At 35.0% G+C, this 13,527-nt stretch overlaps 1 pseudogene; it reads right to left on the bottom strand.

Moving 5' to 3' along the window:
• Positions 1 to 215: 215 nt before the first annotated feature.
• LOC121042105 (tigger transposable element-derived protein 1-like) lies at positions 216 to 2,173 on the bottom strand (annotated as a pseudogene).
• Positions 2,174 to 13,527: the final 11,354 nt, after the last annotated feature.

The following is a 13,527-nucleotide window of genomic DNA, read 5'->3' as shown; positions in this document are numbered from 1 at the left end:
CCACTGCAATAAAAAAATACATCAAAATAAAGTGAGTCAAATAAATGTTTTTGTTTTCTGGCGCAAATAAAAGTTATGTTTACACTATACTGTAGTTGATTAAGCATCCAATACCATTATGTTTTAAAAAAAAAGTACATATCTGAAATTAAAAAAAAAACAAACTTTATTGGTAAACAAATGCCAAAAACCTCAACTGGGCTTTCAGCAACACATCACCTTTTTGGTGATACAGGGTCTGGTCTCAGGGTTGATGGCTACTGACTGGCCAGGGTGATGTTTTCTGAAGGTTTAGGTGCCTGTGGCGATTTCTGAAAATAAGGCAACCCTTTGGCTTGCTGTGTTAATTGACTTTTCCTTTCCCAAACGATATCTCTGTAGCATGAAGTGCTGTTGGGTAGCATTTTGCCCACTCTAGAACTTATTTCAAAATTGGAGCCAATCCTCTCAAACTCCGCCACTGCCTTATCAATTAAATGTATGTAATATAAGTTCTTTGCTGTCATTTCAGCAATCTTCACAGCAGCTTCACCAGAAATAGATTCCGTCTCAGGAAATCTGTTCCTTTGCTCAGCCACAAGAAGCAACTCCTCATCTGTTCGTTTTATCATGGAATCGCAGCAAGGCAGTCTTATCTTCAGGCTCCACTTCTAATGCTAGTTCTCTTTCTATTTCCACCACACCTGCAGTTACTTCCTCCACTGGAGCCTTGAACCCCTCAAAGTCATCCGTGAGGTTTGGAATCACCTTTTCCCAACTCCTCTTTATGTTGATATTTTGACCTCTTCCTATAAGTCTTGGATGTTTTTACTGGCATCTAGAATGGTGAACCCTTTCAGAAGATTTTCTATTGATTTTGCCCAGATCCTTCAGAGGATTCACTGTTTATGGAAGCTTTGGCTCTAAGAAAGGCATTTCTTAAATAATAAGACTTGAAAGTTGAAATGACCCCTTGATCCATGGGCAAAATGGATGTTGTGTTAGCAGGCATGAAAACAACATTAATCCCATGTACATCTCCATCACAATGCTTGGGTGACCAGATGTATTGTCAATAAACATTCATAGTTTGAAAGCAATCTTTTGTTCTGGGCTGTAGGTCTCAAGAGTGGCCTTAAAATATTCAGTAACCATGTCATAAATAGATGTGTCATACAGTGTTGTACCTACATTTATAGAGCACAAGCAACATAGATTTAGCATAATTCCTAAGGGTCCTAGGATTTTAGAAATGGCAAGTGAACACTGGGTTCAACCTCAAATCAACAGCTGCATTACAAGCTCCTAACAAGGGTCATTCTACCATTTGTTGAAGTCAAGCACTGATTTTTCCTCTCTGGCTATGAAAGTCCTAAATGCCATTTTCTTCCAATATTAGACTGGTTTGTCTGCATTGAACACCTGTTGTTTAGTGTAGCCGTCTTCATGAATTATCTTAGCTAGATCTTCTGGATAACTTGCAGCTTCCATATCAGAACTTGCTGCTTTACCTGGCCCTTTTATGTTGTAGAGATGGCTTTTTTAAAAACCTCATGAACCAAGCTTTGCTAGCTTTAGACTTTTCTGCAGCATCCTCACCAGTAAGCTTTCATAGAATGGAAGGGAGTTAGGGCCTTGCTCTGGATTGAGTTTTGGCTTAAGAAGACGTTGTGACTGGTTTAATCGCCCATCCAGACCACTCGAACTCTGTCCACATCAGCAATAAAACTGTTTGGCTTTCTTATCAATTGTGTGTTCACTGGAGTAGCACTTTTAATTTCCTTCAATAACTTTTTCTCTGCATTCACAACTGGATGAACTGTTTGGGATAAGAGACTTAGTTTGCAGCCTATTTTGACTTTCAACATGCCTTCCTCACTAAGCTTAATCATTTCTAGCTTTTAATTTAAAGTGAGAGATGTATGACCCTTCCTTTCACTTGACCACTTAGAGGCCATTGCGGGGTTATTAGCTGACCTGATTTCAAACTTGTTGTGTCTCAGAGAACAGGGACGCCCAAGGAGAGGGAGAGAGATGGAAGAATGGCTCATCAGTGGGGCACTCAGAACACAGGTAACATTTATCAATTAAGTTTGCCACCCTATGTGGTCACAGTTTGTGGAACCCCATAATAATTACAATAGCAATTTTAAATATTAATATTCACAGATTACAGTAACAAATATAAAATGAAAATGTTTAAAATATTGCAAGAATTACCAAAACGTGATACAGAGACATGAAGTGAGCAAATGCCATTGTAAAAATGTTCCTGACAGATATGCTCAAAATAGGGTTGCCAGTAGCTTTCATGTTATTTAAAAAAACAAAACAAAATATCTGTAAAATGCAATAAAACAAGGAAATAATTTGCATTTCATTTCAAGCTTGTTGCTTAAAACATGAAAATACTCCTACTGTGGGTGAACATGTCATCACTTTCTTACTTCCAATAGATACACAATCATCTTCTAGAACTATTTAAATTTTAAAATGTGGGCACAATTCATGATTACTACCAATGTATGGTCATTATCATCATCTTTACAAATACTGATACAACTTGACTACCTTTACATCACTGACTTAACTTCTTAACTGTTCCACAGGAAGCATGGCTGCAAGACTGGGTGGCCAGTATGGCAACCATATGAAGTTTCTATTCCCATCTCTATGTGACCTTGGTACACTTTCTTATGCACTCTGAATATAACCTTCAATCTTTCTTGTTGAAGCCCTCTGTTAGTCTAAGTTGCCAGAAAAGATGAAAGTTATACAGCATTTTAGAACCAGTGCAAGTTGTTATCTGAAAGGATTGAACAATTATTGTGTCTACAGAAATTCTATCTCTAGCTGCTTTCTGCGAATTGTCTTGAAGATCTTAATTTTCTTCCCTCCTGCTCAACTCTACACTATTAACTTAGAATTCCTGGTGTTGGTGTGTGTCCCTTTTTAAAACAATTAGAGATAAACAAGCTTATTCTGTCACAACATGAAACACCTAAGTATACTGTCCTATTTCTAAGGGAGAAACTTCTTGTTTCTACATATTTTTTTTTTTTAATCTGCACAACACAGAACAACAACAAAAACAACATATGTTGTCAAGGTACATTTTGATAGTGTTTAAAATGTACCCATGATGGGGCGCCTGGGTGGCGCAGTCGGTTGAGCGTCCGACTTCAGCCAGGTCACGATCTCGCGGTCCGTGAGTTCGAGCCCCGCGTCGGGCTCTGCGCTGATGGCTCAGAGCCTGGAGCCTGTTTCCGATTCTGTGTCTCCCTCTCTCTCTGCCCCTCCCCCGTTCATGCTCTGTCTCTCTCTGTCCCAAAAAATAAACAAATGTTGAAAAAAAAATAAAAAAAAATGTACCCATGAGACTTTCTTAAATATTATTACCATGTATGTAGTCTCCATTGTCCACAAACTCCCATTTGTACAAACATATTTCTAGAACAGACCTTCTCAATCTTCTGTCAATTGTATAATACACATATTTTGTTAGACTTTTCAATTTCATATAAAAGCTTACTTAAAAAATCTCTTGCAAAAGCAGCATTTTCAGTTAAATATTACAAATACTCTCAACAAATATTTAAAGAAATTATCGGGTATACTTTGTATTTTCAGAAGAACATACAGTTGACTCTTGAACAATGCTGGGGTTGGGGACACCATCTCCCGTGCGCGGTTGAAAAGCTGTGGGTAGGTAAGTTTGACTCCCCCCAAAACTTAACTACTAAAAGACTAATATTGACTGGAAGCCTTACCAATGACATAAACAGTTAACTAACACATATTTTGAATATGTATTATTATACTGCATTCTTTCAATAAAGTAGGCCAGAGAAAAGAATGTCATTAGGAAAATCATAAGGAAATGAAATACATTTACTGGAAGCCTTACCAATAGAATAAACAGTTAATTAACACATATTTTGAATATGTATTATTATACTGCATTCTTTCAATAAAGTAAGGTAGAGAAAAGAACATTATTAAGAAAATCATAAGGAAATGAGAAAACACTGGACTACCAGTGGACCCGCACAGTTCAGGCCCCTGATGACATAGGGTCAAATGTATTTCTCAAAGTTGAATTTGTCATATGCTAAAATAAAAATAGACATTGTAGAGATAACAACGTTTTCATGAATTTTAGGTATTGCCTACAAGTAGTGGTCTAAACTTCATTTTAGGAAACATTGATTCTAGTGAATTAAATGGCCTATAGTAAAACTTCAAGTCACTTATAATCTGTTAGTGTTAAAAGGAAACCTGTAAAATATACATCTTTTCAGTATAGCATTATCTTGATTATAAATACTGGGAAAAAAATTAGAGTCACTCAAAATGCAAGTGATGATGGCTTTAAAGTACCTTAGGTTTCTGCATTGTATTACCTCCATTCTTTAGCCACAGTTTACTATTAAAATTATTTTGTTTTTCCTAAATATTGTGGTGCAAGAAGGCAGAGGGCCCAGATATTAATAAGTTGTCCCAGAATTAACACCAGGCTAAAATAGATCATTATAACCAAATTCTCTCATGGACAATTAAGAATGGACAAGATGTAAAGCACACTGTAAAGAAAATCTATATAAAAAGCCATTTCCATTCAAATTAGTTGTTTTCGCTCATAATGGAAGGCAATAATGATGAGGACTGTAATGATAACAGTAATAATCATACTATTAGTGGCAACAACCATTGAAGGATTACTACGTGCTAAGAATTGAGCTACACACTACAAATATTATCTCACTGAATTCTCAAAACACTCCCATAAGTATGTATTATAATCCCCACTTAAGATGAGAGAAATCCATTCTTAGGTATAATAAGGAGACTTTTTCTACATTATCTATCTAGTGGATGGTAGAATACGAGTCCCATGTGTAGCTCTGTGGGTCCAGAGCGGATACTGTTACTGACCATACAGTAATGAGCGGTGCTGAAATCCAGGTTTGTTCAATAGCTTGCTTAATGACTTTTTTTTTTTTTTTTTTTTTTTTTTTTTTTTTTTTTACTGTTTGCTTGTTTTTATGTGTATAACACAAAGGTTGTACTGGTATAACTCTAGGAAGTAAGAACTATTTTTTTTTTAATTTTTCTTAAAGTTTATTTATTTCATTTGTATTTATTTTTTTTTTATATATATATTTTTGGAGGTTTTCTTCAACGTTCATTTATTTTTGGGACAGAGAGAGACAGAGCATGAACGGGCGAGGGGCAGAGAGAGAGGGAGACACAGAATCGGAAACAGGCTCCAGGCTCTGAGCCATCAGCCCAGAGCCTGACGCGGGGCTCGAACTCACGGACCGTGAGATCGTGACCTGGTTGAAGTCGGACGCTTAACCGACTGCGCCACCCAGGCGCCCCTTTTATAATTTTTTTTAACATTTATTTATTTTTGAGACAGGCAGAGACAGCATGAACCGGGGAGGGCCAGAGAGAGAGGGAGACGCAGAATCTGAAACAGGCTCCAGGCTCTGAGCTGTCAGCACAGAGTCTGACGTGAGGCTGGAACTCACGGACCGCGAGATCATGACCTGGGCTGAAGTTGGATGCTTAACCGACTGAGCCACCCAGGTGCCCCTAAAATTTATTTATTTTGACAGAGACAGAGCATGAGCAGGGGAGGGGCAGAGAGAGAGGGAGAGAGAGAAGCCCAAGCAGGCTCCGCTCTGCCAGTGCAGAACATGACGCTGGGCTAGAACTCATGAACCACGAGGTCATGACGTGAGCCAAAACCAAGAGTCGGACACTTAACCAACTGAGCTACCCAGGTGACCCAGTAAGAACTAATATTTTAAAGTATTTTTCCAACTACGTCAATGAGATAACATTTATAAAAGATTTCATATCACTTCATTTTAGCCTCTCAAGAAGACACCAATCAAAAGATATTTTATGTCTGTATCCATATTTAACACATTCTCTTCATATTTACTTATGAGGGTAGAAGATGGAAATGTGAACACGTTGTCATGGATTTGAAATGGCAGATAGAATTATTCCAGTCAAGCATAACCTACTCAGGAGTAACAAATCTTAAATGCACATGTTCTGAGTGTATATTTATTGAATCTGTTGCAATTCTTAGAATTTGGTCAATAGCTAGGATATCTGGCATTATTCTTATCTTGCTTACATTTATTTTAAAAACTGTGTGTTTTCTTAAACATAGGATGATGTATCATGTCTGCGATTTCTACAGTGTAAATAGTTACTATGGGCATTTGGCGTAGCAGGAGTGACCTTTCTAAGACATAAATGGATTATATTAATCCTCAGCTTAAAGTACTTCAGTGCCTTTCTATTGATTATAAAATATATTTCAAGACTTACATCCATGGGTACTTAATTGTGTTAACTATTGTAGTTTAAGGTGGAAATATTTGTTGATTTCAGGTAATAAGTCCAGAATTAGGCTGTTGTGGGGCTTGCCCAATGGTTCAATGACATCATCAGACATCAGGTTCTTTTCATCTTTCAGCTCTGCTGTTCACAGTATATACACTTGTATACTGTACCCTTGTGGGTACATCTGTACCCTTGTGTATCATCTCATGGTCACAAGATGACCATTATTTTCCAGAGTTATGCCTTCATAATAGTCAAACAGAAAAAAAAAAAAAAAAGAAGAAAGAAAGAAAGAAAGATACAGGATAAAAAAGCTATTTTGATTGTAGGGAATCATTATAGGCATGTTATACAGCAGAATTAGGGTTATTTCATTAACCACCTCTAGTTTTGAGGTAGGAGTTTGAAAATAGACTTTTAGCTAGATGCTTTGGGAATCAAAAAGTAATTAATGTTCTGTGTTTAAGGATAAACAGGAAAACATCTTTTGGATTGGCATCTAGCACTACCTACCTTATATGTAGTAAAATATAGATATATTGGCCATTGAGGTTACAAATGATTACAATTTCTCTAGCTTAGAGTATTTTACATAATCTAGCCTATTTTAATTATCTTACCTTTCGTCCTGCTCTACCGCTAGATTTACTTTGTACTTAGTTTAATCAAACACCGAATTCCCCGAATTCTCAATGTCCTTTCCCTACTGTCCTGCCTTCATGGTTGCTGTAATTTTGACTTGCAAAACCCTGTTGTCTTGATGTATCTGTTGAGTTTCCACTTTATCTGGAAGTCAACCCAGGCATCTTCTACTCTATCAAAAATTCTCATATTCTCTTTTAAATGCCTAATAAAATTTATTCCTCTGTGTCACATTATAGTGCGAAATTCATATGAGCTTACATTATTATGAGCAAGCCATTGATATATCTGGAAATTTAAAATACTTTCAACTTATGGCCACAAGGAAAGAATTGACAAAAGTTGTTTTCAAATGTTTAATGATATATATATATGTCACATATTATTTCAATATTTGAAATAAAGCTTTTTCCATTGGACCCTTGTGGCCACAAAAAGTACATAAAATCCTGTGCTGGAAGTTTAATCTTAATTAAAAGAAAATTTTTGCTTGATGAGCTTAGTAAATTTTAGCTACTGTGGAAGAAATAAGAATTGGGATGTAGCTAGCTTATTAAACTCAGCTACTGTAGAAGAGATATGCTTTCATAATGGCATGAATTAGTGACCAAGTAATGTTGGATAATTGTCTACAATTTTGAATATATCAGTGTATAAATAACATCAGTGTAGCACTATAGTGTTTTTTGTTTTCTATCATACACTACATTACTTGATATTTAAAACAATCTAATAAGGTAAAAAAAAAAGACAAATACAATTATCCCTTTTTTACAGAATATTAGTGTGTTGTTCAGAGAGATTAGTAGGTTTGTCAGAGTTCAAATAGTAAGTGGTAAAATTGGAAATTAAATGCAGATCTTTTGATTTCAAATTCAACATTGAGCTTACAATACAGTTCTGACTCCTGTGATTATAATTATGTAATAATTGTATACTTTTCTCTTGAGTGTTTTGTATTCATGTTTATTAACACTATTAAGTCATAATTATTTTATAAATTTTATGTAAATCCTAAATATCATAAATATATTTTCTATGTATTACTTATTATTAGAGATCTGCATTGCTTTGTCATTGGTAAGGTAACAAACTCATCCTGCTTTGCCAGGGACTTTCCTGCCTTTAAAACTGAAAATCCCTCTTCCTAGAAACCTTCTGAGTCCTGAAAACTTAAAGCGTTTGGTCACCCTCTTCATATGGTGGAAGACAAATTGTTAATCCCTATATTCTTTTGAGCAGTCTTAGTTAGAATTACAGATACCTGAATCAGGAATTTAATTGGAAATCTTAAAAGATGGGAACTTGTTGACACAGTTTAACAAAGAGATTAACTAGTCATTATATCTCATTAGCCAACCCATGTTTAATATTTATATTACATGAACTATTAAATTTTAGGTAGAGGCAACTGGGTGTATCAGCCACTTAAGTGTCTGACTTCAGCTCTGGTCATGATCTCACAGTCTGTGAATTCAAGCCCCACGTTGGGCTCTGGGCTGACAACTCAGAGTCTGGAGCCTGCTTCAGATTCTGTGTTTCCCTCTCTCTGTGTCCTCCACCACCCTCCCCGTCAAGAATAAGTGTTTTTTTAAAATTAAAAAATTAGGCAATTTAATATATCTTATCAAAGTATCATAGAATTTGGTTTGTATTTAGATTAGTCCTATGATTTTCAAAGAGTTTTTATAAAAGCTCCAAGTGCTGTTGACTTTTAACATTGGCAGTAAAAATATTTGGATTTAAATGTTTTTGAAAGAAATGATGCATGCTCATTTAAAGTATCAAACTGTCAATATGGGAAGTAAACTTTACCTATCACTAAGAAATGATAAACATCATCATCATCTCATTTACAGAGTAATTATTTTGACCATAATAATACAAAAGGACAAGACAGAATTACAAAAAATAAAGCTCCTGAACTGAGAAAAAACTGAGGGTAGATGGGGGGGAGGGAAAATGATTGATGGGCATTGAGGAGGGCATTTGTTGGGATGAGCACTGGGTGTTGTATGTAAGCCAATCTGACAATAAATTATATTAAAAAAATAAAGCTCCTGAATAAAAAAAATTATTTTTCATTAAAATAAACTGGAGTATAATTATTAACACATACTGAAAAGAAGACTTCTGCTTCTGGGTAAGACAGTGGATCACTGTAGATCCATGCTCCTTCTACAACATTTAGAAAGATCCTATTTTTAAAAGGCACAGAATAATTATAGAAATAGGAAGAATATGGTAAATTAAAATTCCAAAGAGGAATAAACTTTTCTATTATGAGTAAAAGCCATTTCTTTTTTGGATCCAGATCCTTATTTTACAGTGAGTCTAGGCATTTGGCCGGATCCATCCAGGGAGATTCTATAACGGAATAGAAACCAGCAGAGACTTTGGTAGTTGAATGAAGTTGAGTTCATGAGTGATGGTATGGAAACTAAAGAAGCCAAACAAAAAGCTGTTTACTCTTGGAATATTGTGAGTTCTGAATTCTGAGCTACACTGGAGGCTAGGGCTCTGAGTTAAATGCTAGAAGCATTTGAGTATTAATTGCTGTAAGTGATTTAAAATAAATCACATACTCATTATACCTATGAGTCAAAGTTCTAATGGAGCGTAAGAGCTGGTCTCAAAAATTTGGCCAGTTTCCCCTCAAAACATTTGCCAGCTATTGAAAAATATGGAATGCGATAAGTTAATACAGACATCTCAAGAGGAGAGCTGATTTCCCCAAGGATTTGTGGGACTAAGATGGTAGAGAGAGAGCTACCAGATTCTCACTCGACACACAGAAGACTGCACTCCTGGCACACTGATGAACAAGAGGTTGTTTATTCTGAAATGGCAACCTAGCTCAACCCTTAATTGAATTTGATGATATTAACAAACACCTACAATCTGGCTGTCACAAGAAAAGAAGAACTCTTTCTTGTAAAAAGAAACCATTGTCTGGTTTCTTATTTTATTTTATTTTTTATTCATAATAACCTGCACAGAAATCTTAAGATATATGGGATATGCGAAGACACAGAAAATATGATCAGGCAAGAATGAAAAGCACTAAGAACAATACATGGATACATGTAAAAGAACATTGACCACTTAAAACAACAAAAATAACGTTTTATGGGATTTATAACATATACCAAGAAAAAAAGTGACACCAAAGGTACGGATCATAGGAGGGTGAAAATAGAACTTTCAACTATCAGAAGCATGTCCTTAAGTAATATTACTGGTTCTGACCTACTGGTTATAACATTTCTAAATTTATTTACGATCACTGTTGGCTAATTTTATCCTCTTATTTACTTGGTAGTATGGCACGGTATGGAAACCTAGGTACATGATAATTTCCTTTGATCTTTAAAAATACCACCCTTGTCTTTTGATTAGGAAAAACAAAAAAAGCAAAACCGTCTAATTCTTATGTAAAACTCTTCATTCTGGGAGTAACTTGACACTTGTAAATTTTTTATGAATTTTTGTTTTCCTGTGAGTTCTGATATTTCCTTTAAAGTGTGTGTGTGGTGTGTATAATAGTTGTGAATCTTTTTACATGTATCTTCTGCTCCCAGGAGGTGGGGATTTCTATCTGGACATAGTGTCTTTAACTTTCAGGAATTTTATGCTATTATTTCTTTTCCTTTCCATTTCCTTTTGCTATTTCAATTAAGAATTTTAGAGCATCTGGATTTCTTAAATTTGCTCATATTTTCAATTGTTTGCCCATTTTTACTGAGTTCCTTGTCTCTGTATTCTATTCACTCATTGATCTCCAGCTCTGTATGTTCCCAATCATCTCAAATATTCAAGTTATATTTTAATAATTTAAGCAAATGCACTTATTTAATATTCAAAAACTGTGATTGTGCCAATTTCATTTGGTTATTTTTTAAAATTTAAATAGAAGTTAACACACAGTGTAGTATTGGTTTCAGGAAAATTCAATTATATTCAGGAGAATATAACACCTAGTGCTCATCACAAGTGCCCTCCTTAATGCCCATCTCCCCTTCACCTCTCTCCATCAACTCTGTTCTCTATCATTAAGAGACTCTGTGGTTTGTTTCTTTTGTCTTCTCTTTCCTTCACCCCCTTGCATTATTTTTTTAATATATATATGGCTGCAAAATCCAATAGAATTTCTCAACAGATTTAATCATAGTAGACATAATTTACTCAAAAGTCAAAAATGGAAGGAAGAGTAGCCATGCTTTAAAGAAAAAGCCTTTTCTTCTCTAAAACAATGCTGCTATAATAACTAAAGGCTATACTATGGAATGTGACAGTGTTTGACCTGCCACCTGCAAATGGTCAGTCAGTAATTGTTTGAGCCACACGACACGGATAGCAATACTGAGTGTAAGAGCGTGATTGAAAAATGACCATCAAAAACAATTTCTTGTTGTGAAAATATTATAAATGCCACTCAGCCAAGACAATATATGACTAGCAAGAGGTGTTGTAGAGGGACATGCTGAGAAAAGTTTGCAAAATGGAAGTGTAATGGATGATATTTCTGGAGCCTCAAAACTGATGTTGTGTCATTTCTTCTTAGAGGCTAAGAATGCTGCTACGGAAATTTTTACAAATTCTCAGGGGAAATGATTTTGAACATGGTATCTGAAATTAAAAAAAAACAATTTCTCAAGTATTTTTTAAAAAAATTATTACATGACAATATGTTTGGTATATCTGTCCTTGTCACTATACATTTAATATTTCATATGTCTTATGACTTGTGTTAAACTATGTGACTTTATGTAAAATGATGTTATGTATTTAATAAATGTTTTAATTGATTTTAGCTATATGGGTAGACAGAAATGTGCCTTCGGTAATACCTGTTTCTCATTTTTAAATTTTAAAATAAAAAAAAAAATCCCCTGTATATTATCCACGGTAAAAATCTATTGCACTTGACTTCTGAAATTCATCTATGAATAAATGAAAAAAAAACATATAATAGAAACATAATTCAAATCACTCAATATGTTTTATTTGTACCTACTGTAAATTATATTGGGAAATCTATGAGTCACCTGTGCAGACTCTCGAGTCAGGGGTGGCCTATGAAATGCAAGTACACATCTGATGACACCCCCCCCCCCTTGTTCATTTTTCCCCTTCTTGCTTGGTATACACAAACATGCTGTTGTCACAAGCATAGTGAGAAAATATGTGCATAGACTTTGGTGATGACATCATTTAGCCATGGGTCCATCAGCTTCCTACCTCCCAACATTTTATTATGATAGAGAAATAAACATATGTTTATAATATCAGAAGTCAGGTTTTCTGTTATTTTCAGCTGGAATCTTACTTGATTGTTTTAAGGGAGGCAAACCATAAGAGACTCTTAAATACAGAGGACAAACTGAGAATTGCTGGAAGGAAGGTGGGTGGGGGGATGGGCTAAAAAGGTGATGGACATTAAGGAGGGCATTTTTTGGGATGAGCCCTGGGTGTTATATGTAAGTGATGAATGACTATGTTCTACTCCTGAAACCCAATATTATGCTGTATGTTAACTAACAGGCTTGAATTTAAATAAATTAGTTTTAAAACAGATAGTTTAGCTCCAACTTCAATGGATAGATTGAAAATCTTTCAACACTATTTTAATTTCTTAGGTATTAAATTTAATTTCTTTTAAGTTTTGAAACAGAAATGAAAGAAATTACTGAAACTCAGATAATATTTTTATAAATTGTATAGGCTTGGAAAATGATACTGAACTTAAAAAATGTTATGAATAATTTTAAGGGTAGATATATTTTAATAATTTGATAATTTATAATAATTTAATAATTCATAACACTTGGGGTACCTGTGTGGCTCAGTCAGTTAAGCGTCCAACTTCAGCTCAGGTCATGATCTCACAGTCTGTGAGTTCGAGCCTTGCGTCAGGCTCTGTGCTGACAGCTCAGAGCCTGGAGCCTGCTTCAGATTGTGTGTCCCCCTCTCTCTGCCCCTCCCCTGCTCACTCTCTGTCTCAAAAATAAATGAAAACATTAAAAAAAAAAAAAAAAGAAATTCCTAACACTTTATTGACTCGACTCTGTAAACCATGAGGAAGCTACCATGTTGAGAGTTCCTGACAACTCCCACTCCTTATCTCCCATTGTTTAATTGAATTATTTTTATAAGATAAGGTTTATAGCATTTATAATTTATAAACATTTTGAAATAGTTTAGTAAGTATGCTGATTTTTAAAAGAGATGCAAAAGTCCACATCTTGTTTCTCCATCCCTGCTTTCTATAATTTTTTGACTGAATATTTGCTGTATTTTGCTAAGGACCTCAAATATGTGCTATTCCTGAAGTTCTAGCATAACTAAGAATTGTTTGTTGCCTTAAAACTGAAGTAAGTTTAGCCTTGTATACAGTTCCTGAGTGCTTTTCTCTTGAGAACTCTGTAGTTATTAACCAACTATAATTTAATTTTTTTAATTGAGAAACACATTTTCATTCCAATATGACCAAACCATCATGTCCTCTTTAGTCCCTATCTTCTTCAGAAACCACAATTT

The sequence above is a fragment of the Herpailurus yagouaroundi genome, unplaced genomic scaffold (assembly GCF_014898765.1).
Source record: "Herpailurus yagouaroundi ecotype Mexico unplaced genomic scaffold, PumYag 28, whole genome shotgun sequence".
NCBI classification, from domain to species: Eukaryota; Metazoa; Chordata; class Mammalia; order Carnivora; family Felidae; genus Herpailurus; species Herpailurus yagouaroundi.
Note: the sequence above shows the minus strand (reverse complement) of the source record. Positions and strands in the feature narration are given on the sequence as shown.